Source organism: Argiope bruennichi, chromosome X2 (assembly GCF_947563725.1).
Source record: "Argiope bruennichi chromosome X2, qqArgBrue1.1, whole genome shotgun sequence".
Classification (NCBI taxonomy): Eukaryota; Metazoa; Arthropoda; class Arachnida; order Araneae; family Araneidae; genus Argiope; species Argiope bruennichi.
The window spans coordinates 82,229,577-82,252,461 of NC_079163.1; the positions used below are offsets into that span (position 1 = coordinate 82,229,577).

General features: G+C 31.2%; 1 protein-coding gene across 1 annotated transcript in view; it reads left to right on the plus strand.

The window, feature by feature from the left end:
• Positions 1–22,885, plus strand: part of LOC129961100 (zinc finger protein castor homolog 1-like) — a 497,172-nt gene that overhangs the window by 271,484 nt on the left and 202,803 nt on the right. Inside the window, exon 6 of the mRNA XM_056074923.1 lies at positions 7,971–8,017. The gene's annotated coding sequence lies outside the window, so the exon portion shown is untranslated. The remainder of the gene's footprint in view (positions 1–7,970; positions 8,018–22,885) is intronic.

Below are 22,885 nucleotides of genomic sequence, written 5' to 3' on the forward strand. Positions count from 1 at the left end.
TACAGTAGGGGAAAATTAAATGAAAGCATAAAAAGTATGGAGAAAAGGGGTACAGTTCAATTTTGCTCTTCTTATTAATAATCGCGTGTAGTAGAAAGAACCTGACAATTTGGGGTCAAAATGACCCCATGGGTGTGCTAATTTTTAAAAAAATGGGGCGTGCACTGAAGGTTAAAATAAACTGTTTCATTACACTTCCTTACCGAATTAAACTCTAAACATTAAAATTTAGCGGTTCAAACCGGTGCGAATCCATAACAATTAGGTTAAAATCAAGATTTTGCTGATATCTACTGTACATTATTTTGAAAGAAAAAGAAAATCACCATGTTACTGTCAGTTAAGAATATAAAAATTTATATTCTTAAACAATATCTGATTTACAAATTTGCTTATTCCTATTCTAACGTAAAGAATGTTATATGACCTTGTTGTGGTAAATAGAGAAGCATTATAGAGAAGTACATTTATATCTGTAACTATTTCCGGAAGATATATTTTTGTATCTGTAGCAGTTCTGTTTTGTTCTTATTCAGCAAATAAAAAAAGTAGATTCGCAGATACGCAAATAAATTTTTCCCTGGAAATATATATCCGGGCGGCTTAATTTCTTTCGATTTCCCGTTCCTGCTGAGCTTTGACCTTGAATTTTTCAACATGATAGGTAAAAATTCCATTCAGCAAATCAACTTCATTACGCATTTGTTACTTTATCTCTTTAAAGATACATGAAAGGATAAAGATTGCGTTAAACTGTTATGCATATTTTGAATTTATATCGCATAGCACATTTTTTTCATACGAAAACTAAATTTACGTCAGTAAAACTATTTATTTATCTTTCGATCTTTGAAAAATTTTGTAAATAGAAAACTATGAACGTATTCGCTATTTTATAAAATAAGATTAGAAAAAAAAACTCTGTCTTTCGCACTTAACATCAGTTTTCGTTACAGTATTTTAGATTATAAAAACATCAGCCTAAGAATTAAATTAATTTAAAATGTGGCTTTAAAAAAAAATAACACGCTTGAAACTTTTTGTGCGGAAACTAACGGCATTATTTTCAAGTTTACTCATAAATTAGTGCTTGAAAAGTCTCATTAACAATTTCCTAAAAATTAAAACATTTTATTTATGTCAACCTGAGCAATATGCTTTCGTACATGAAGTAATTGAATGAAAAATTATTCGGTTCCCCTAACTAACTGCGAATAAAACATTCTATAATTCGTTAACACTCTCTACGGCATATTTAAGAAACAATTGTTTTAAATACAGGAATTGTATCTAAATAAACGGAAGCGCCATTGGTCAACAGGATTTCCTGTTATAAAGATTACGAAACAAGATATCTTGAGGCCATAATTTCATTGTGAAACGTCTTTTTAACATATGGTAATCTTTGAAAACTAACATGTTTCCGAAAAAAAAAATCCTGTATAATTATTTATGTTAAATTTATTTCCAATTAATACTGGACTAATTGCCAATTATAATCATTAATAATAACAAATAACTGATTTATTAAATATTCATAAAACGGAAATTTTGTTATTCCGATACTTCTAAATACAAGTGAAAAGATCTTTCAACGTGTTATTGTAAACAGACCGAGGATTCAGTTCTTAATTTATTCAAATAATATTTCACATCGGCAGACTTCAAGCACTTTAATTCCAACTGTGGATCAAATATTCTCACATTGAAATAATATATGTAGGAAGTTCGACTTCATTCTCCGGCACGATTAAAATTGAAGAGCTTGTTTCTGAAATTTGAAAGGAACATTAAAGTAGAACGTCAATCAAATATTAATTTTTCTTTCTGCACCTACGAAATAACTTTGGGAAAAAAATGCCTCACTTCTTTTATAAGAACGACTTGTAACATTTTTGGCAAGTTCACCCGAAAGAAGAAAACAATATATATTTATGAAGAACAAAATGTATCATCTTGATGTGTTATATTACATCTCTATAGATGTAAAAAATATTACATCTATAGCGACGTGATATATTAAGACCCCCTCCCCCGTTAATAAATGGTACCACTTTCAAATAATTTTATTTTATTCAATAAAAATAAGAATATGTCTATCAATACAAATGTGATACCCTCAAAAATTATTCCTAAAGGAAGTTTCCTGTTGCTTCACTTGACCTGCTAAATATACGATTAATAATTAATCATAATGCTATACACCTGCAGTTATAATCTAGTTTAATGAAGAAACAAACGAAAGTGTCACCTCGCTCTCTAAGAATAACTGCTGAATAAAATTGTGGGGCAACATTAACAAATTGGGACGCCTAACACCCCTTAAACAAAGAATATTTAGGAATTTTGGCTCCGAGGACAGTGATTGACATTATTTTTGTTACACCTTCCTTGATTAAAACAAGAACAATAATTAATTAAACCATATACCAACAGATATAATATCTTTAGTGATTAATTGAAAATGACATCGTAAACAAAGATAATAAGAGTCGGAAGTTTTCCCCAAAATTATAGTGACAAGTAACGCAAACCGTTTTAGAACATGGTAAGGAATTCAGGACGAAGAAATTTCCTTCTGGAGAAATATTTCATAAAACAAATAGAGTTACTTCGACCAGATCGTGATGTACATGACACAGACTTTTCATTAAAGATCGGAGGCTCCTGTGGAAACCTGACCTACTGAAAATGCTACAGTCAATAAATTACTCTTTTATTTGACCTAAACAACCTAGTAGCAAATATTATCGAAAGTGTCTTCTAAAAGTATACAAATAATCGAGGTATGCATTTTGGGGCACCATTAATTCCGAAGAGGGTAAATGAATCTCGTCTTTGAGTGAAATACATTTCATTAAAAGCGGGTTGTCCCTTATCGAGTCGTGATGTTCTTCAGAAGCAGTTCTTTCTACAGAGGTCATAGAGTTACATCGCTCCTGTTTCACCCGACCTACTGAAATTGCTGACAGTCAAATCTTCTCTATCTGTGGCCTACAGAGAAAGAAGAGAGTACATCATTTTTGTGTGAAGAGCGATTTTATCGTTTCTTTGTACCGAGGCACGCAATTTCACTTTCTTCTCTTTTTTCTTTTTCTTTTTCTCAGTGCGGACGTGCTAGGAAATTTTTGTTTCTCTGCGTGTTCTGTTTTCTATAGGGATTACTTTGTTATGGAAATAGAATTTTATTAAGAAAATGGCATCCACTGTCTTTAATTTTGGAGATCCAAGAGAGGAAAATGCTTCTATCGCAGCTTAAGTGGCCGATGCGTGGACATCAAAGTAAATATTATGATGAAAAGAAAATTAGTTTCCCTCTAAAAAATATTGATTTGCAAGGTGTCGGGCCATGAAGCTACTCTAGTGGGGTAACGATGTAGATATAAGAGTATCACTTTTACAGGGCCTGCTTTTAGCGGGCACAATGAAGGCGAAATAATCGTGAATTTATTTCATTATTTAGGGCAAAATAGGGCGAGTAGAATAAAAAAATTTGAGCTCCGGACACCATTTAGCCTTGAATCACCATTGCCTGCAACACTTCTCTTTTATCCAACCTTACTAAAGAAACTAATGGTAATCAAATTTTCTCTGACGTATGTAAATTATAAAAGAAAAATTTAAGAAAAGCCCATCATTCTTCGCGATTTTATTTAATTTATTTTTTATCTTCGGTGCACAACTTTTTTCATTTCTCCGCCGAAATAGAAATGGATACTTTTTTTTTGCTTCATTTGAATTTCTGTTTGTTTTCTTTCCCTCCAATAAATTTTCTTCTTACAAATAATGTTTTATAGATAAAACAGTAGTTGTATCCGTTGTCTAATCATAAAGGGGATTTGTTTCTGTCGCTCTTTATGTTAGTTGGAATATTAACGTGATAATAAAATTATTTCATTTTCCTTCAGAAACTTCTAACGCAAGGTTTCTGATTCGATGTTCATTCTTCAGATGTTCTTTCTACAGAGGCCATAGAGTTACATCGCTTCTGTTTCACCCGACCTACTGAAGAAATTGTCGACATTCCCTTCCCCACTACTATCTGTGGCCTAGAGAGAAAGGAGAGAGCGCATCATTTAAGTGATTTTATCATTTCTGCGCTCTGCGGCACTTCACTTTCCTCTTGGAAGTGGTGGCTGGCAACTTTTTGTTTCACTTGTATCTCTGGCTGTTCTGTTTTCTGTACAAGTAATGGAGCGGTGCCTCCAATTTTCCAACTGGCCGCCCCCCACTGCGCATGCCTTGTTTTGAGGTGACGGCCGTTTGGTCGCGGTGCCGTGGAGGGCGTTTTTCTGGTTGGCAGATTCGACACGCGCGTCTGCTTGCTTGCGAAGTCTCGTCTCGCCCTCTTGCATCGGCCGTCGGATTTAATGACGGCTCCCCCCTCCTGTCCTTTTAATTCCTATTTTGTTATCTTCCCCTCCTTTTCATTCGGAACCTCTCTTTTTTTTATTCCTCTCTCTTTGTCTTGTGTCTCCCCCCTCTTTCTTGTTCATCATTTTCCATCTTCTCTCTCTTTGCTCAACAAGTTATCGCCAGAATTTTAATGATAACGAGCCCATTGTCTTGGTCGAGAAGCCCGTGCGAAATAAGAGGAAATGGCGACTTTTTTCCACGGCGGTTGTTATTTCATTTTCAAGTTCAATGGAATTAGAGTCACAGACCTCTACCATGCACTTGTGTTGAAGAGAAGGGGAGGGGTGATTCTTTTTATTTATTTAGCGCGTTTTGCGAAAAGTGCTAAGAGAGCTTTTCTCTCTCTCTTTTTTGTCGGCCTCTTTGCTTACGACAGACGATGATTTGATGTTTGTCTCAACTGATTGAAGAACAAGGGGTACAGTAAAGTGAGATAATGTAAGAGCCCCAACGGTCTTAATTGGGAAGAAAATCATTCTCACTAAAGGTTCATAGATAAAACGTCTTGTTACTGGAATTTTCCGCGTTCTGGTTTGAACAAAACATTTGATATGATATAAATTTTCTGAAGTCTTTAAATAGTCAAAAAAAGTTAATCTATTCGCATAATAAAATAATGGCTTATTTAAGATTTTCTGTTAAGAAAAAGCTTATCTTTATTGTCATTATAGTTCTCAGAAATTACAAAAATGTTTTTTAAGCTCCACTGGATGAAGTTAACGGAAAGGATACCCATAATATTTCACCATGTAAGTAGATTATCACAATTTAAGATTTTTCACTCCACCAGCATTTGGAATCACACGAAGGGTAACATAATCTCCCAGAGTATCCGAAGAGTTTCAATCAAAAATTGACACTTAAAAAATGATTATCCTTATTAATAGATATCCGGTTGCGATCTCTTCTATTTTATAAAACTGTATAGAAGAAAGGAAATAAAAGTGCAGCCAGTATATCTCATAGCAATTTGTTTTATTTTTCTCTATCTGAATTTTTAAAATGTTACCTTGTCACGTACAATCTGTTATTGGTTTGTAACAAAATGTGACAACGGTAAATATTGTAGGCATTCAAGTTTTTCTCATTAAACAGTACCGAATATCTAATATTTGAATGCAGACTGTAAAAAATAATTTAAGAACACATTTGTATTCATAAATTGATTTGCTTTGAAATTGAATATTAAAAATTTAATAGTAATTTTTAATTTTGAACATTTATGGAGAAGTTGTAATCTCATCAAAAGAAAAAAGAAAGAGAGAGAGAGAAAGAGAGGAGTGAATAAAAATCCAGTATTTCTTTCGAATACTTTATCAATACAGATCATTCAAAATTTTATCATCAATAACATCAATCTTCTAATATTGCGAAATCTAAACAACGTGCACGAGTTAGAAAGTCTTATCAGATTTTTTATGTTGCTAATATTACTTAAAATAACTTACAGTAGTTTGGGATGAATACATGGCTATGTGTGAATCAGTTATCTCAGAAACCCAATAAGTCACTGTAGAATAATTGGGAAATAAAAGAAAACTGTTTTCCCACGCACTGTATTTCACACTAACAAAAATTTTGTTTCAGGTTAAACCTCCTTTGAGTACCTAATTAATCTTGTCTTTTGCAGGTTCTCCATGACTACTAATTAATTAATTATTAATTGTTGAACTTGACTTAAGGGGGTTCTGCATTTTAAGAATTCAAAATGTATCTGTTAAAATGAAATTACAGTAAAGCAACAATTTAGGACATAGAAAGGATTCATTATTTATTTCTTAAGACCAAACGGAAGGTATCAGATATAAATAGTTAAGAAAAAATAGTTTATTTTATTAATCATCCTGATCTTAGACTTCATGATCTGTAACAATTTGACCAGATTATAATACCTTGTAAAAAAAAACACTCTATTTGCAATGTAGTCTAGTAGTTTATGATATTATTTTTGCTTATGGAAAGAAAGTCGCTTAATAGGAGCTCAGTTGGATACCTCTGTTGTTTTTGAGTCAGAATGTATTCTATTAATAATGTTCAATGAAATTTTTAACATTTTAGACGATTCTCATTAACCTGATTAAAGAGATTTCTGCTTTACACCGCGCTCCGTTGTCTTCTTCTTCTTCTTCTTCTTCAAAAAAAAAAAATGATTCGTGCAGTAAGTTCAATTTCCTAAAATATTGACGTATATCGTTTCTGAAATAACTGATTCATGTGTAATAGGAAGCGAACGTTTTAAATATTTTTTCACATATAAAGCAATAAAAAAAATTCTACTAAAGCAACCAATATAACACCTAATTCAAATGAGCATGAAAATACACAATATTAGGAAATAATTACATAGTTCAGTAAGAATGCCAAGCAATTAAAGTTCTTTCGGGGATCATCTTTTTTCAAGCCAATTGTAAAATGTCCTTATCATAGCAAAATCACCAACCTGTAAAACAGGTATGTCACACCTTTAGAAATCAATGAAGCATGAGAATATGTTAACGATCTTTATTATTTCAGTTAAGCAGACAGTCATATGATTGAGTGCAATATTATTTACTAGGCTAACATTTATGCTTGAAAACCAAAAAAGGAAATGGCAAGGAAATTCACCCATTCCTTTGTTTTTTGCCGCACCATTTAAAGTATAGAGATACATTCGTAAAGCTGAGTAATGTGCTCTGCATAAGAGCTCAATTAATATCAATTAACATGCCTTTTCCTATAACCAATCTGAATAGAGTTACACGCCTTTACTATTTCGTTGAAAATAAATATTTTTCCCACCATTCACCTACCTTTAAACATGAGTGAGTACCCGGTATTTGTAAGCCTTTATTAGCCCTGTTTAACAAGAGGTCAATACGATCCTTATTGAAAAACAAATCTAAAAATAGTCAACACTATTCATTCCCACTGATATATCTCCCTAAGGGGTGAAAATTGAAATCCATGTTGCTTGAAAATACGCTTGGTTGACCGCGCTAACAGCACTGAAAATGAAGATCAAACTTTTAAAGTTTTTCTTAGTATATTTATTCATTTTTAATCTTCCTCCCTTCCTTCCTTTTTTTTTTTTTTTTTTTTTTTTGAGGAACAACAGATAAATTCTTTGAAAGCAGCTTGATGTGGATAAAAAAAAAATCTAGTTTATGACCCCTCGATGCCTGGTTCATTTGTCTTTGCGATTTCAACTGTCAACGAGTCACGGAGGGTACCACCATTTATTATTCGCCTCAATTATTCACGCGCTTTGTTTCGAAAAATGGTTCCAATCCCCTCTTACCTCCTCGAAAAAAAATTTTTTTTTTTTTCCGGAGAAAAACACTCATTCTGAAATATTAATCCCTTATTTATCGGCTCCGCCTATAAAAGTGCGTCCAGGTGATAAAAATTTGATTTCGTTTCAAGGGGGAAAAATTGTTTTTTTAAAGAAAAATAAAGATTTTAAGAAAAATGTCAACAAACTAAAACGAAATGTTTATCAGAATCATTTAAAAACAAATAACATTTATATATCTCTTAATGTTAATTAGTCCCAATTTGTTTTTCCTTTCTAGGTGAATGTATGAAGAAAAATGAGAATTTCTAGCTCGCGGGGCTGCATGTAAGTTTTGTTACAACGCTTTTTTTTTAAATCTATTTTGAATCAATTTTATTATTATATTATTTTATTATACTCTCGAAAATCTGAAGTTTATTTTCTTTAGAAAACTTAACAGTTTTATCAGCATTAAGGTAATAGTGGCTGTAAAATCAATTTTAGGGATGAGTCATACATACAAAAGTAATTCAATTTTGTATAAGAATTTGTCAATACAAACATCAGCTTTATAATGATACTAATTATGGAGGCAAATAAAGACTGGGTTTGTACAAAAGCGCAATGGCAATTTACTATTTTACTTTATATGTAACAATTTTTGTTGTTACGTAATAACAATGTTGATTTGTCTCTTGTCGTAAGCGAAAAACGTCGATATAATTACACATTGTTTATTTTCTTGCAAAAAAAAAAAAAAAAAAGCCGGTATAATTATGCATTTCAAAGTTCTGTGTCTCCAAAACTTTTCAAAATTAACAGTAAAATATTTTTGCTATGCCATCGAATGATTTAATTCTGAGTTATACAAATGTAAGGTTTTCCGGCTTTTTTTAAATTAATTTTTTCTGTTGAAATTGACGATGAAGGGATAAATGTTTTTCCTCTCCGTATTAACCCTTAAATTACAAACATTGTCATTAAGCAAAATACCCAATTTTGACTTCTGAAATTTTGTAAGAATAAGATTAAACTTTAAATGATTGTTGTTACCACCAGGATACAGACTGAAAACTTTTTTTTAAATAATTTACGACATGCACATGGCAGCTCGAGTTCTGATGAATTGAAACTGATTTTTTTTTCTAGTGGCAGCATGTGCTTTTTGCTTTGCTTGTGCGATGAGAATGGCATATTGTATTCTGCAATGTTAAATTGAAAATTACTGTTTGAATGAAAAAAAAGGCATTTAAGCATATATTTTTCATTGTTCATAACTTGTTTTATTTATTTATAACCCATATTGGCATGAAGTTGTTTCTTGGCTGTAAATCGTGCTTAAAATATTATTTTTAAAACATCTTTTCCATGATCAAAAAACAAGAATTAAAAAAAAAATTAAAATCATTTTTTTTAAAAAAACATATAGTATTTTACACCTGGTTTAAACACAAACATTTGCTATAAATTTATTTGCAAGTTTTATATTTCCTGTTATGTTTGTTCGCCAATTTCTGTTTAAGCTACATTATTTGCAAGTATAAATCAAAATGTGCAAATTTGATTCGACAACACAAAAGAATCAAGGAAACACCAACGATTGCTATCATATTTCATTTAACATTTGAAATATTATCACTTGTTCTATTTGCCAAAGGCATCGAAGGAAAGAAAAACTCTTCATTTTCATTACTTTTCCCACCAAGTTCAGGTGCAACCCATTTCTCCTCGTAGCCAACAGTCTCATCGCATACATCATATTGGACTCTTTAGATTGATTTCTTTTATCTGACTGTTGGCCAAACAATATCACATGAAAATAAATTGTTTCATCGGTCCCTTTTCTACTGTTAAGATCCGTTCCGATATCATCTCTTCTCTTAAAATGGAAATCAGCATCTCTTCCCAACAAATGGACTGTGGGCTCGTCTAGTAATTTCGCGCTTGCATAAATGCAATAAAAAGGAATTGTAGATAGCCCACAGGCTACGAATGTGCCAATCCTCTTTGGCTTCTGAGTCCAGATTAGATACACTCTTAATTATGATTGACTGGTCATCCATTCGAGAATTTCGCAGACGAGTTCCTTTTACACACCTTAAAAGTGATTATATGGGAGATAATGTAGTAAAAGGTGTCAAAAATATTCGTAAAGCATAAATCAGTTATAGAAGTTGCTAGACACTCTAGGATTCTGCTGGGATGAAAAAATTAAGTGAAATTTTAATGGGGTTTTCAATATAGACTCTGATGTAGAGAATAATTTGGAAAAACAATCAAAGGTCTCTTGAGGGGAGGGCGGTGTCGGATGTCTTGACGGTCTGGTATCCAAAATCTAACAACTTACCAAGTTTCTATTAGATAGAATCATGATACGCTGATTCTAAAGATTTTCAGTTTATTACTTACAATGCTATACGACGCTATTTTTTAAAGTCTAGAAGAAGCTATTAATAATGTAGTCATATTAAATTGCTTTGAATTTGTCGCTTGGAAATTTTTTGACGATCGTAATTGGAGTTGAATTTTAAATAATGTTTAATTTCTTATAGAGAGTAATAATATAATTAAAAAAGAATTTAATTTAACCTCTAAAAAGATAAAATAATTAGTTGTAGCATTTTCAAAAAGGAAAATGTTTTTAGGCTCAGCTGCATTCGTCTGCGAGATATTTAGGTTTTTAAAGCTTTTTGAAGAAAAGATAATTTTGAATTATTTATTTATTAAATATAAAAATATTTTATACTATCAATTATATTATTATTGGGAAACATTCTTTATTTACAACTTTTGCTCTTTTATTTTCGTGCTCTCTCAAATTCAAAGAAGTGAAAATAATGAAATTTGTTGAGAAATCCTTTAGAAATGGAAGGCTGGCGACATTCTGACAATTACAGCTTTTGCTTAAAAGCAAATATAAATTAATAAATATCATTGTTTAATTTATATACGTTAATAAATATCATAGGTTGTATTATTAAAAACATTCCCCGTTATTCTTAACAAAAACATTTTTTAGCATAGAAACCTTCAATTAGACAAAGATGTATGAATTCATAAATAAATATGACGCAATAAGCATTTTTGCTTCCTTTTGTTTGCAAAACGTTCATCGAAGAAATTTGAAGCTTTATGTCTAACGAATATTTTAAACTAAGCATTTTTTACTGACAGTTATTAACTAAAATTATTAGAAAATTAGATAACGATTTCGCGTTACTTAATTTGTCAGAAATATTTATTCGTTTGCTGTGCATAGCCATATTTGCTAATAATAATAATAGTATAGACCAAATAAAATAAAGTAACAAGTCGTAGCAAAACCTAATCTAAAATATTAATATATTTATCGCGAAGGTAATAAAATATTAATAACAATAAATTAATGACAAAAAATTCTTGTATTTGATCACCTTAAATATGAACATGAAATAATATTATTTTGTCATTGAGTTTTGTACATTAGATATGGAAGTATAGTTTACTACAAAATAAAGATGTATCTAAAATTGCGCCGCTTATAAATATTCTGTAACAATTTCTGTAACATTTCTCAATTTTTCCATTCATGAAATCAAAATGTTTTGACAAAACAAACACTTGATTATAAACCATCCTTAAGTGTCAGTGACAACAACGCTAAGCGGGAAAGTGATTAACTATTTTCCTTAAAGAATCTCGCTTCTTCCACATAACTTCCTTTAATCAATATCTCGTACATTAAAAATAGAGCACTCTTTGAGAGCAATTATTGAATTCCTGAATGCTACGTGTATTGTAAACAAAAGGACATGCCAATACAGATGTTTCAAAAACATTAACCTCAGGGTTGTTCTAACCCGTCCTGGGGGTAGGAACAACCCAAAAAAATAATTCCATTTCGGCGAAAATCTTGACCTAGGTAAGTAAAGGAAATCGGGGATACAGAAGCTAATACCTTTTCTCGTTCATAGATAAGAAGAAACCAGTTTTCATCGTTTTTTGACACATCTCTTTCTGGGGATTTATTTTCTCATGTCTTCTGGAGCAACTTTGACCGGTCTTCGACATTAAACAAGAATTATTACGAAAATAAATAAAGTATTTGAATACTTTTTCGGTTATTAGTTCGAGTAGTACAGCTGCGCTTATATTTATATCACTTTTTTTTTTTTTTTGCATTTGGATGAGAAATAAATTGTAGCAAGGAGGAAAAGTATTATTCTTGGATATCTCTGAGAGCTTTTTCATGTCGTTTGCGGAAGAATAATAAAAGGAGTAACGAGAAATATTATCAACTCTTTGCGTTTCTGGAATTGTAAAATAAATAAATCTGATAAGAGAGGAGTTAAACAAGTTTGTACATTGGAATTCTTCAATTCGAGATTTATGACGATTTTGATAAAATGAAAAAGATACAGTTCTTTCCAATTTGCAAAACTAATTCAAATTCAATGAGCACACACAGAATCTATCCTTAAGACCAGCTTTAGGCCAAATAAACTCAGTTGAATTTAATTTTCTATTCTCGGATTTTTTCAAAGTACCTGCAAATATCGCACATGATAAAATTAAGGAGCTACAATATTGAGTTGAAATATTTAAAGAGATGACCTCTAAATTTTTCACGTTTTTATTGAAATTTCTCTGGTTAAAAAAAATTCTTATTACTGCTTAGAAAGAAGTCTTTAAAATTGTCTGTGAAGCATATTTTATTCTTGTAAGTGTACTTTTATCATCACAGAAAATACTTTTGAGCAAAAGTGTTAACTATTCTTTGCTTATTTAATTAGAATGTTAGATTATCCTGAAATATTGATAACACTACTAGATTTTTAAAGTGATTCTGATGACACTTTTTAAACTTTTGAAACTATTATTTTTTTATTTTTTACATTTTTATGAGAGTGTAAAATTATTCTTATTCTTATGAATCAAAATAATTCTTATCTTATATATTAATAGAATTTTCAAAATGTTTATAATAAGTACCTTTTGAAGAATATTTTTGACAACAAAATGGCATCACTTTTATAGCACTAAGAAATATCTCACTGTTGAAAAGATATACTTTATCCATTCTTGAAATTACTCAAAATGAATTCACATACACTTAGTGGTGTAATTTCCCACACCTAATCTATGTAATAACTTTTATCATGTCCAAACCTTCATCATATAATCATTTCATCAGGTCTAATTCCACCAATTATGCAATACAGCTTATAACTGGTATGGATACTGAGAGAAACATAATTTATAAACATACCCATCAGTGACTAATTAACAAAAGATAATATTTTCGCATGTTGACCCTTCTGTAGGGCATACGGCTTTCAGATGATTAATAAGAACTTCATTCAATAAAAGAAATCCTGATACAAATAAGTAAAATAGCCCCAATATATTTAACAGCATAAAAGCAAAACATTTTCAAATATAGTGGTTCATGCACTGTAGCTTTCGGGGTGCTTTAACTAATAATACATTTCGGATTTATTTAAATTTTGCTTTTTTCAATTAGTTAAATAATTAAATTTTTTGTTAATAAAAATGATTAATTGTTTGGCTTGACATAAGTAAGTTTTAAAAAAATGGTAACAAAGCAATTAATTTTAATAAAAATAAAATATTTAAATTTAATACAAAATTTATTTTAAAACATGTTTTTATTAAAACCCCTGCAACCCTTATTCTCGTTTGTTGAAACATATGCAGTTGAGATTAAGCAATAAAAAAACATCGTGAAAATGGAAGGATAAAAAAAGTACTACACGTTAGTAATTTTTTTTCTTATTTATTTGTGATTAAAATCTTATAGTAAAAATATTTTTTGTTGAATCTTTATTTATAATTAATAACCCTTCATTTTTTTAAAATTTGTTTTCAAGTTTTAAACTCGCCAGAAATATTTTTGTAGCTAAAAAAAAAAAAAAACCTTTTTAAACACTGCTTCTAACATCTTTGGTATTGTATTATCAGTAGTACCTTCTTCCTTTCACAAATTATGTTATGGAAGCGAATATGCTTTGTTACTGCGCTAGAGACGAATCCGAAAACTGTATTGGTTCAAAAAACAGAATTTAAAAAGTTTTCTTCCTCTACAAAGAGATGCATAACGTTTTCTCTTGCATTTGCCTTAAAAATTGGAAGTTCTAAATGAAAAAATGTGTACAATTTTTAAGGTAGTTATATATTACCTGGAAAATATTTTTAAAATATTAAATATATTCGTACATTGAAAAAATAGGGATATATTTATACACTGAGGTGTGATGCAATCTCATAGCCTATGCACCTACGCCTCAAGTTTTGAAATATTTTGGGGAGTTTCAATTAATTAAAAATATTTTGATTTGTCTTCTTTTCTTTGGTAGGAAATGTATTTTGTGACCCTATCTAAATTATAAATAAATAAAATAAATCATTTTAAAATGTTTCTTTGTTCCTATAAACTTTATTGCTTCATTTTGCGTAGTGTGTACTAATTCAAAACCAGTGCAATACGGAGAGCGCAATTTTAATTGTTAAGAGATTCAATTCAGTGTTTTTTTCTTTCTTTCTGATTGGGCAAAAGCAAGACTCGCAAAGAATTCATGTTCAATCACAACCCTACAATACAAAAACTCTTCCACATTCTGTCTGTAAATGAAATTATTAAAAAACGTTAACAGTTCTGTGAACTTTGTTTGTTACTACAAAGATTTATCCTTTCCTAAATAAATTGGTTCAGCAAAATCCTACTCAAGCAATTCGTTCTATCTACATATCTAATAATGTTCCTTCGTTCTTTCGCAGAGTTTAAAAGCTATGAATAATATTCTTGTGTTTTTTTTTATGGCCAGAGATAGTTATTAATAATTACTATGCATTCTCAAACTCTTAAAGTTAAATAACATAAGCATTTTTCCTTTACTGTTCAATAAAAAATCGAATAAAGCAAATAATGTATCCCATTACAAAGCTTCTAAGAAACTAATTAAATTGGATAAATTTACAGTAATAATTAACCTAGTTACTTATGCCATAGAAACAGAGAAGTTTACAGCAAGAATACCTTTCATCCTTAAGAATTTGCTATTAAAAACGCATTATGCTTTGAATGCCTTTACGGTCCAACGAATTTTGTATGCAAGAATTTTTTCAAATTAGTATCCAATTGTATCTCGGCCGTTGTCATTTTCAGGACTACTTAGCGAAGTCTTGATCTTATCTGGTCTGTAAATCAGATCTAAGAAGGATTTAGAATTGCTATTCTTATGCAGAAAATTATTCTTAATATGTTCTGCAACGCAAATGTGACACTGTCCATCAAAAATTAATGATAATTAAGAATCCACACGCAACTGCATTTATCGTGAAAAGGGAAATGCACGATAGGTTAAGAATGAGTAATGTGTCGCGTAATCACGTCTTCATCAATAATATTTTAATTCCAAAGACAAAGCAGCTCAGTAGTGGAAAGAGAGATTCCCTGGAAATTATCTCTCATCGAATGAGATTGGAGGCGTTGAAATATTACAAATAGCTTCATTAATATGTTCTCATCTATTTTAAATCGTCTGCAAATGTTTATAAATTATGTATTTTTTATTTCATTCTCTCATAAGTGGATAGTAAAATTTTTTCGAGAAAAATTCGATATGATAAAAAAAAAAACGAGATTTTTTGACTTTCAAATGTCCTACAACGTTACCAAGTTCTACTAATCTATCTACCTTATTGTGGATCATTCAATAGCTTTCTCATGTTTCATAACTGTTTGAAAACCTTTATTAAATATGCGCTTCTTATTTCAAAGCAGGTAATTATATATTTTTTACAAAAAACAAAATGCTTTTTAAAGCACGCAATTGTCTCACCTAAGTGCTTACTGCATGATAAAAACTAACTTGGATGAAAGCGTGTCTTTTTGCCATTATCTCTTTTGTGAAGCTTAGTTGAATCATAATCATTATGCGAACTTTATCAACCGGATGTAGACTCTTCATATTGAACTCGCCAAATATTGTGGATGAATATGAGTTCAATATGTGATTAAGAAAATGTATCAATGAAATTATTGATTTTCAAAGAATCACAAAACTTTTTTCCATGGTTTATTTTTGTGAATCAATGCTGTGCTGTCAAAAATGGTGAAACGATATTTTCATATTGAAGCCTTAAATAAACAATATTTTTGCATTTATGTTTTGTTTAGTAGAAATGCTACTAATCTTATCCTGTAATTATCTATTACGTTTCTGTTATAAGCAGTATTTCAATCATAATTGAATAAAGTACAAACTTTACGAGCAATGCGATTATGATTTTATAATCAGGATGACAATTTATCAAGATTATTTATTATTATTGTATTTGTGACAATTTTCATATAGACACTAACTGCATTTAGCAATATATTTGAATTAGAAGTATATTTGACCATTTTTATTTATATTCAATCAATATTAAATTATTCAAAAATCAGTCAAATGTGTTTATCACACTGATAAATTACACTAACTTCTACATAAAAGTTTAAATTGATATATTTAACATTATAGTTTCATATGTGACGCTCCAAATCGAATAAAACTGTGGTAAAAGCAGTGACCTTGGTGACTTTCCCGCTTAATTCAGTACTCTAAAAGCGGGATGACCAATAAAACGTTTTGCTTCATCGGAGCATAAACATTTATTTTTCTGCTTAACGTACTTCATGTTCTCCTAATCCTCACTCCAAAAATTTCTGAAAGACACACAATAAGGGTTGGCACTGAAAACAAAAATAGTTCCGCTTTGAATTTTCTGCACTTTGATCATAACATAAGAAAACAGCTGTCACTATTCATTGGCCGAAGGACTGTTTGCTATCAACTCAGTTTCTGACCCCACCTTATTTTTCTGTCTCTCAAGTGGAAGGCTTAAGGGAAAAAAGGGGCCCCAAAACCTGCTAAACATGGAAGCTAACGCGAGGAATAACTGAGATTTTTCGTCGGTCAGTGGTTTGGTCGCATAGTTGGTGTCTCAAGAGTTTTCAAAACCACTTGCATTCAGTTTTGATTTTATTTATATATTATTTCTGTTATGAAAAGGGTCATCTTTAATCCGTAGCAAAGGGCATAAAAACCCTCCCTTTCCTATCATTCCAACTTTCTGAAACTTCTGAGTGCGGTTTTTTAACGAAGACTCACATCTGAAGTTGGATGCCGGTAGCACCTTATTAGAAATTCTAATTTGAGATCGTAGCGGATATAATTGTACAGTGGGGAAGAAATGGAATGTGGTAAGTAGACAGCTTTGGAATGATCAAGATATGCCATAAAACAGAAAATAAATAAGCGTCTCTGAGCAGAAGACGCTTGAAATCAACTTCGAAATTCCTTCAATCTTATAAATACTTAATATTTATGGATGGTTTTCAAGTAAGTTAATGATTTCCCGTCGCAATCTTTTAAATGTAATAGCTATTAATAAAACAGTTTCTTAACACCTGTGCTCGACAACATGCACGATAATGACTTTCTTCGTTTCAAAATATGACATTTTGGATTCTCATTCTTTTAAATCATAATAACTATTCTTTTAAATCATAATAACTATTAAATCATAATCGCGATCAATAAAACTATTTTTTAGAACCTGCGGAATATGAAATGGAGGTAGCTTTCTCTATTTTCCTTATACGTCATAAAAAAAGTTTATTTAGATTTTAAGAGTTTAAGTTTGAGATATAAATATTTTCTGCTTCTTCCTATTAAGAATTTTTATTATTCTTTTTTCAGGCACGATTTTTATTTCATTACCGTCATTTAATATTACTTTAGGTTCCACTAAGCCATTGCACTTCTTTCAAAATTTCACTTAACTTTGTACTTTTACCTGATAACTAATGTGCATAATGCATCATTTTTGCATTCTTGTTGGACAATGCTTATTATAAAAGCCGTACAATAACAAGAAATGTCACATTAATTTTTAGAAATTATAACAAACTTAAAACTAGTTATGAAATTTCTAAGCATTAAAAAGAATCCATATACTCACTTCTGTATAATAATGCAAATTAAAACTTTTCGGAGTGCAAAAGGTTAAGATGGATAACATATTCTCGGCGAGACCCATTCCATCGAAGATCGGTACACAGGTGTTGAGCTTGTTAAATCTGTTGAATTCAAACGGTCTTCTGATGGTGTGATGCAAAAGTAGGCACCGTCACCTCGTAGACGATCCATGTCATCTGACCAAAATTCAGAATTGCGATATATGTTCGAAAATTATCTTCGTGTAAATTTATAACGACATGTGAAATAAAATTAACCCATTTCGCTCATGATGGAAAGAAAAGGAAAACAGTCCGAAGGGTTTTCTCTAAACTTTTTCATTTACATTCAAAGAGGGGTTTTTCGGAATTATTATCCGCATGACTTTGGCTAGACCAGAGAACCGAATGTTAGATTGCTACAATTGCAATCACAAAGTGGCATTCCAGATGCCATATATTTAAGTCATTACGTTTTAGAGCTACTGCGATTGCATGCTTGTAAAATTACAGACCGACAGACGCCTTGAAAATTTTTATTCGAAATTTGATCGATATGTACAATTTAGATGTTAAATCTGTGTACGAAATTTCATACATCTAGTTCTTCACGTTTTGTACTCACTTCCGTAGGTACTTGTATTGAAAATTAATTAATATGGCATGCGACATTCATAAGACGGCAACATTATTCTTTTTCGTGTTGAAGTTATCCTTTCTTCTCTCTTTACCCTAATATAAATTAAAGTCATTTTGACTACGGATGTATGTATGTTCCATATCTTCTCTTAAACAGCGCGACCAAATTCAACCACATTTTGCACATTAAATGCATAAGACATTAGAAAAAATAGTGTCAACTTTTCGAAGTTAATAAAATTAATTAAATATTCGATTAATTAGAAATTAACAAAATATTTGTCTTTTTTTATACTTTAAACTGCTTTACTGCTATTTTTCTAATTTCTCTTTCATTTTAACACATCAATTTGAGATTGCTTTTATCGTTTTTAAAGTAGTAGTGATTTAGCCATGCTTAAAACTAAAGTCAAACGCTCAGATGAAGACAATCTTTCTTATATTTCAGAATTTGTAAACAAAATTCGCAATACTAATGCAGCAAATATTATTAGTTTGTGGAGAAAATCAGCTGTCGATGGTTTTTAAAAATAGTCTAATTCAACTGATAGTCTAATTTTAATTAAAATGAGATGATAAAAGGGTTTCATATAAAATTTTTACAAAAGTAATTTTTACGTCAAAAATATTATACATGGAAGGATTTTAATTCCGATTGGCGCAGGGTAAATCAACTAGCGCAAAATAATTTACCAGCTCTTAGTTTTTAAGTCTGCTTTCTCTCTCTCTCTCTCCCTCTCTCTCTCTCTCTCTCTCTTTTTTTTTTTTTTTTTTTTTTTTTTTACCTTTAATGGATCGAGAGCTATAATGCATACTAATTTCATTTAAATAATATTATAAAAACTGTTTCGGAATACTTCACATTATTTAAATAAATGCTTTTACTTATGAAATTACAATAATGTAGAATTTTTATTCTTTACTCATTAGCACCTTTGTACATTATTAACCCTCTCACAAAATAGTAAATGCAAAAATTGTTGCATTCGGGTTGATATAGTTATGTTAAAAATCGAAATCGCGCCAATTTTTTATTGGTAATATTTCAAGTCTAGATAGTTCTTTAGCAACAGAGTGCATGTGGAGTACAGTACACTCCGGATTATCCGCGGAATTGGATGGCGCGGCCGCCGCGGATAACAAAAATCGCAGATAATCCGAAAAAAGCTAAAAACGGGTATAGCAAAAGAGAAAACAGTCATTCCAACTTTGAAAAATCGTTTTATGTACAATAAAACGTAAAATAAACAGCAGGAAATGTTTAACTAACGCTTAATATTTTAGTGTATCACTCAAAACTAACCTAAAATGCATTTTGTTAATGAAAACAGAAAAGTGCTTTGTATTTACGAAGTTCTGTTAGGATTATACTGTAAGTTAGTTTCTGTCAAGGATATACAGAAAAATTAATACATATGTACTGTTTTAATACTGTAATGTATTATGTAATTACAAAAGCATAACTGTAAAACTGCACCTTTTTGAAAAAATCAGTAAAAGAAAAAAAAAAAAAAAAAAACTGTGCGGCAGGCGCGGATAACCCGCCCGCGGATAATCGGGAGTCAACTGTATATAAAACCGAAACGTCTGTCTATTAAGATAATATACAGCACATTCCTTTCACTTTTTAAAGAAAAATTTGATCATAAAGAGAGAATACAATAATATGTCAAGATGTCACTACTGTGATTGACTGTAATGATAAATAAATGTATGAGGTTGAATCAAATTTAAAAGTCTATTGGCCCTGCCATGATGTTTTTTTTTTTTTTTGAAAAAATATATTTTATCGTGTTTTTTTAAAATTATTATTAATAATAATAATTTACCCTTCGCTTCAGCTTTTCGAAAAAGCTAAATGAATAATCACTTCAAGCATAAAACCTCCAAATTGCACTTTCACGAAAGCAAACTTCTGCTTAAACGTTCTTTGAATGCATGCATAGAACTGATGAAGACGTGGCAAAAACTGGGCATCAACGATAATTAATCGCTAACAATCATACCCCACTTGAAACTACAGCCCCGAATCCGCCAGATACCATGTCGCTTAAATGTTTCTCAAAGACTTCGAAATGAGGTGATAAAATAAAATCCAAATAAATATGAAGCACTCTTTCTGTCTCACCCGAGGCGGGCTATTAAATGAAATCGTTCCCGAATTCCAACTGAAACAGTCTGCAAGTCCGAAAACGTAGAAATCTTCGAAATAAACTACAGCTCTAAGCTCTATTTCCATTAATAACTGTCGCTGTTAAACTGCTCTTCGTGTTATTGGAGAAGGAGGGAGGGATTGAGGGGCGAGGTCTTCATGCACAAAAAATAACGAGCTTTGAGGAGGGGGCAGCTATTTGCTAGGCATGGTGCAAGCACTAACAGTCTATGTCATTGAAAGGGGCATAATTGCCAATCATCACGAAATAAGTAGTTAAGTAGTAAGTACGGATAATGGTCTATTTTACTCCCAATGACATTTAGAGTTGGAAACGTTTTCGGCTCTCCCATTTTTTTTAATGCTCAGTGTGTGGTGGCGATCTCCCCCCCCCCTCGTATAAATGCTAGTCGAAGGTTATTCGGAGGTCAAAATTGCAGATGTCGAGATAAATGTATCCGAATGATTTCGGGCAGTTATCGGAAAATAAAAAAGACCTGGAACCTTTTTCGTACCACACATTTCTGCGGTATGCTGATCTGGGTAGATGAGGTGCAGCTCATGTTTTTTGGGCAATTTCCCACCGTATCTGTGATTGCTTTATAGGAAGAGGGTGGGACTTGTATCCGGCATCTTGAATGTAGTACCCCCATGATATATGTGATGCACATAAATTCAAGATATCACTTATTATAAATTGTTTCGCTAGAATCGCCTATTTTAGATTTATGCTTATTTAAATTGAATAAACTAAATCTCACAAAAGAAGCAGTGATAACACAACCGCGAAAGTTCTGACATTGAAGACGATATAAGTAGATTTTTATAACATCAGCTAAAATGAAACAAACTAAGACTATTGCATTATTAAGGAGAAGAAAAGTGAAATTTAAACTCCATTCATCTGAATCATCATCCATGTCATGAAATTTAATAAAGAATAAAGTTTATGATGCTACTCTTTAAAAAATGCCTGTTTCATATTAAATATTCTTTGATGAGTAACTTATTTTACTGGTTATTGTTCCGTCTCCATTCATCGATCAGTAAATTTTTCCTGAATGAATTCATCACCTCTGACAGCTAAGTCGCGAGAAGTTATCATCAGTGATCTGCCTTCGCACAAATTGACATTTTGCACACAGGTGGAAAATTTGTAACGCTCAATGAAATGTTTCTCTTTTCTGTCGCTTCTTATTCGTTGTTTCGAGGGGTTTTTTTTTCTTTCTTTTTTTGCCTTTTCCTAAAGTTGTTGTTTTTCGGTATTGTTTTGAAGTTATTCATGATTTCAGACTATGAAGATCAGTATCTAAAAATAATTGATATTTGAAATTTTCGAAACCTTGTCTCTGTAATTGTGACTATGAGAGCCGCTCTGTTGTTTTTCTTGTCATTTCTGAATGCATAGCTTAAAATTTCTGCATCCAAATTTAAAAATCCGTCATATATTAGGGCCTTGTGCATGTTAAATCTGACGTTAAGTGCTGATGCTGTGTTGCGGAAGTTTGGAGAGGGTATGTGAGCTCAGGAATCATCCTCGTCTTCAGAAAAGGATTCAAAATTACGAGGTCCATCCCAATATACCCCGGTGTTGCTTCCAAAAGGGCATTAACATGACTGAACTGAATGAAATACCCTCCTCCCGCCCCTTGCTTTAGCGTTCGAGTTTTCTAAATAACAGAATCGCCACAAAAACCAAAGCGGGGATTGTGGTAAAATTAATATAGCCTACTTTACGGCGCGGCTCATGCCTCTATCTTTGACAAAGAGGTATCACCCATTATTGGAGTAGCAGTTGGTGACTCGCACCATTACTTTATATATGATGGAAGCGAAATATTACAATGATACCGGTAGTTTCTCGTACTCTTATCTAATATTAATTATATTATAAAAATGTGATACAGATTAATATACGTCAACATAGTGAGTGCGCGGCACAGGAAATCGAATGAATAAGCGTTATAGGAAATCGTTCATTATGACAAATTTATTTACAATAGGTTCCTCTTAAGATAAATTTCCAATACTGAATATTCGTAATGTACCGTACCTTTTAACCGCATATAGGATTCTATGGTATGTATATAGAAATCTATGGTATATCTTTTTCTGGGACAAAAATGCGAGAAATATTTGCACTTTCAATGACCCCTTTTAATGCTTTTTTTTTTTCAAACCCCTTAAATCCTTTCACGAAATTCTTTTTAGGATAAGGACTCATAATTTAAAAAAAAATCCTAGTAAAGAGAAAGTGTCAAAAAATTAATTTACCAATCAAAATTAATTTATAATTGGTGAATACTGGTCTATTTATTAATGCAAATTTCTATTTATTCCTATACACAAAAGTATGATTCATAAAAAAGATTTAATATAAATTTTTGCAAGATAAATGAAATAAAAGCCGTCTACCGAA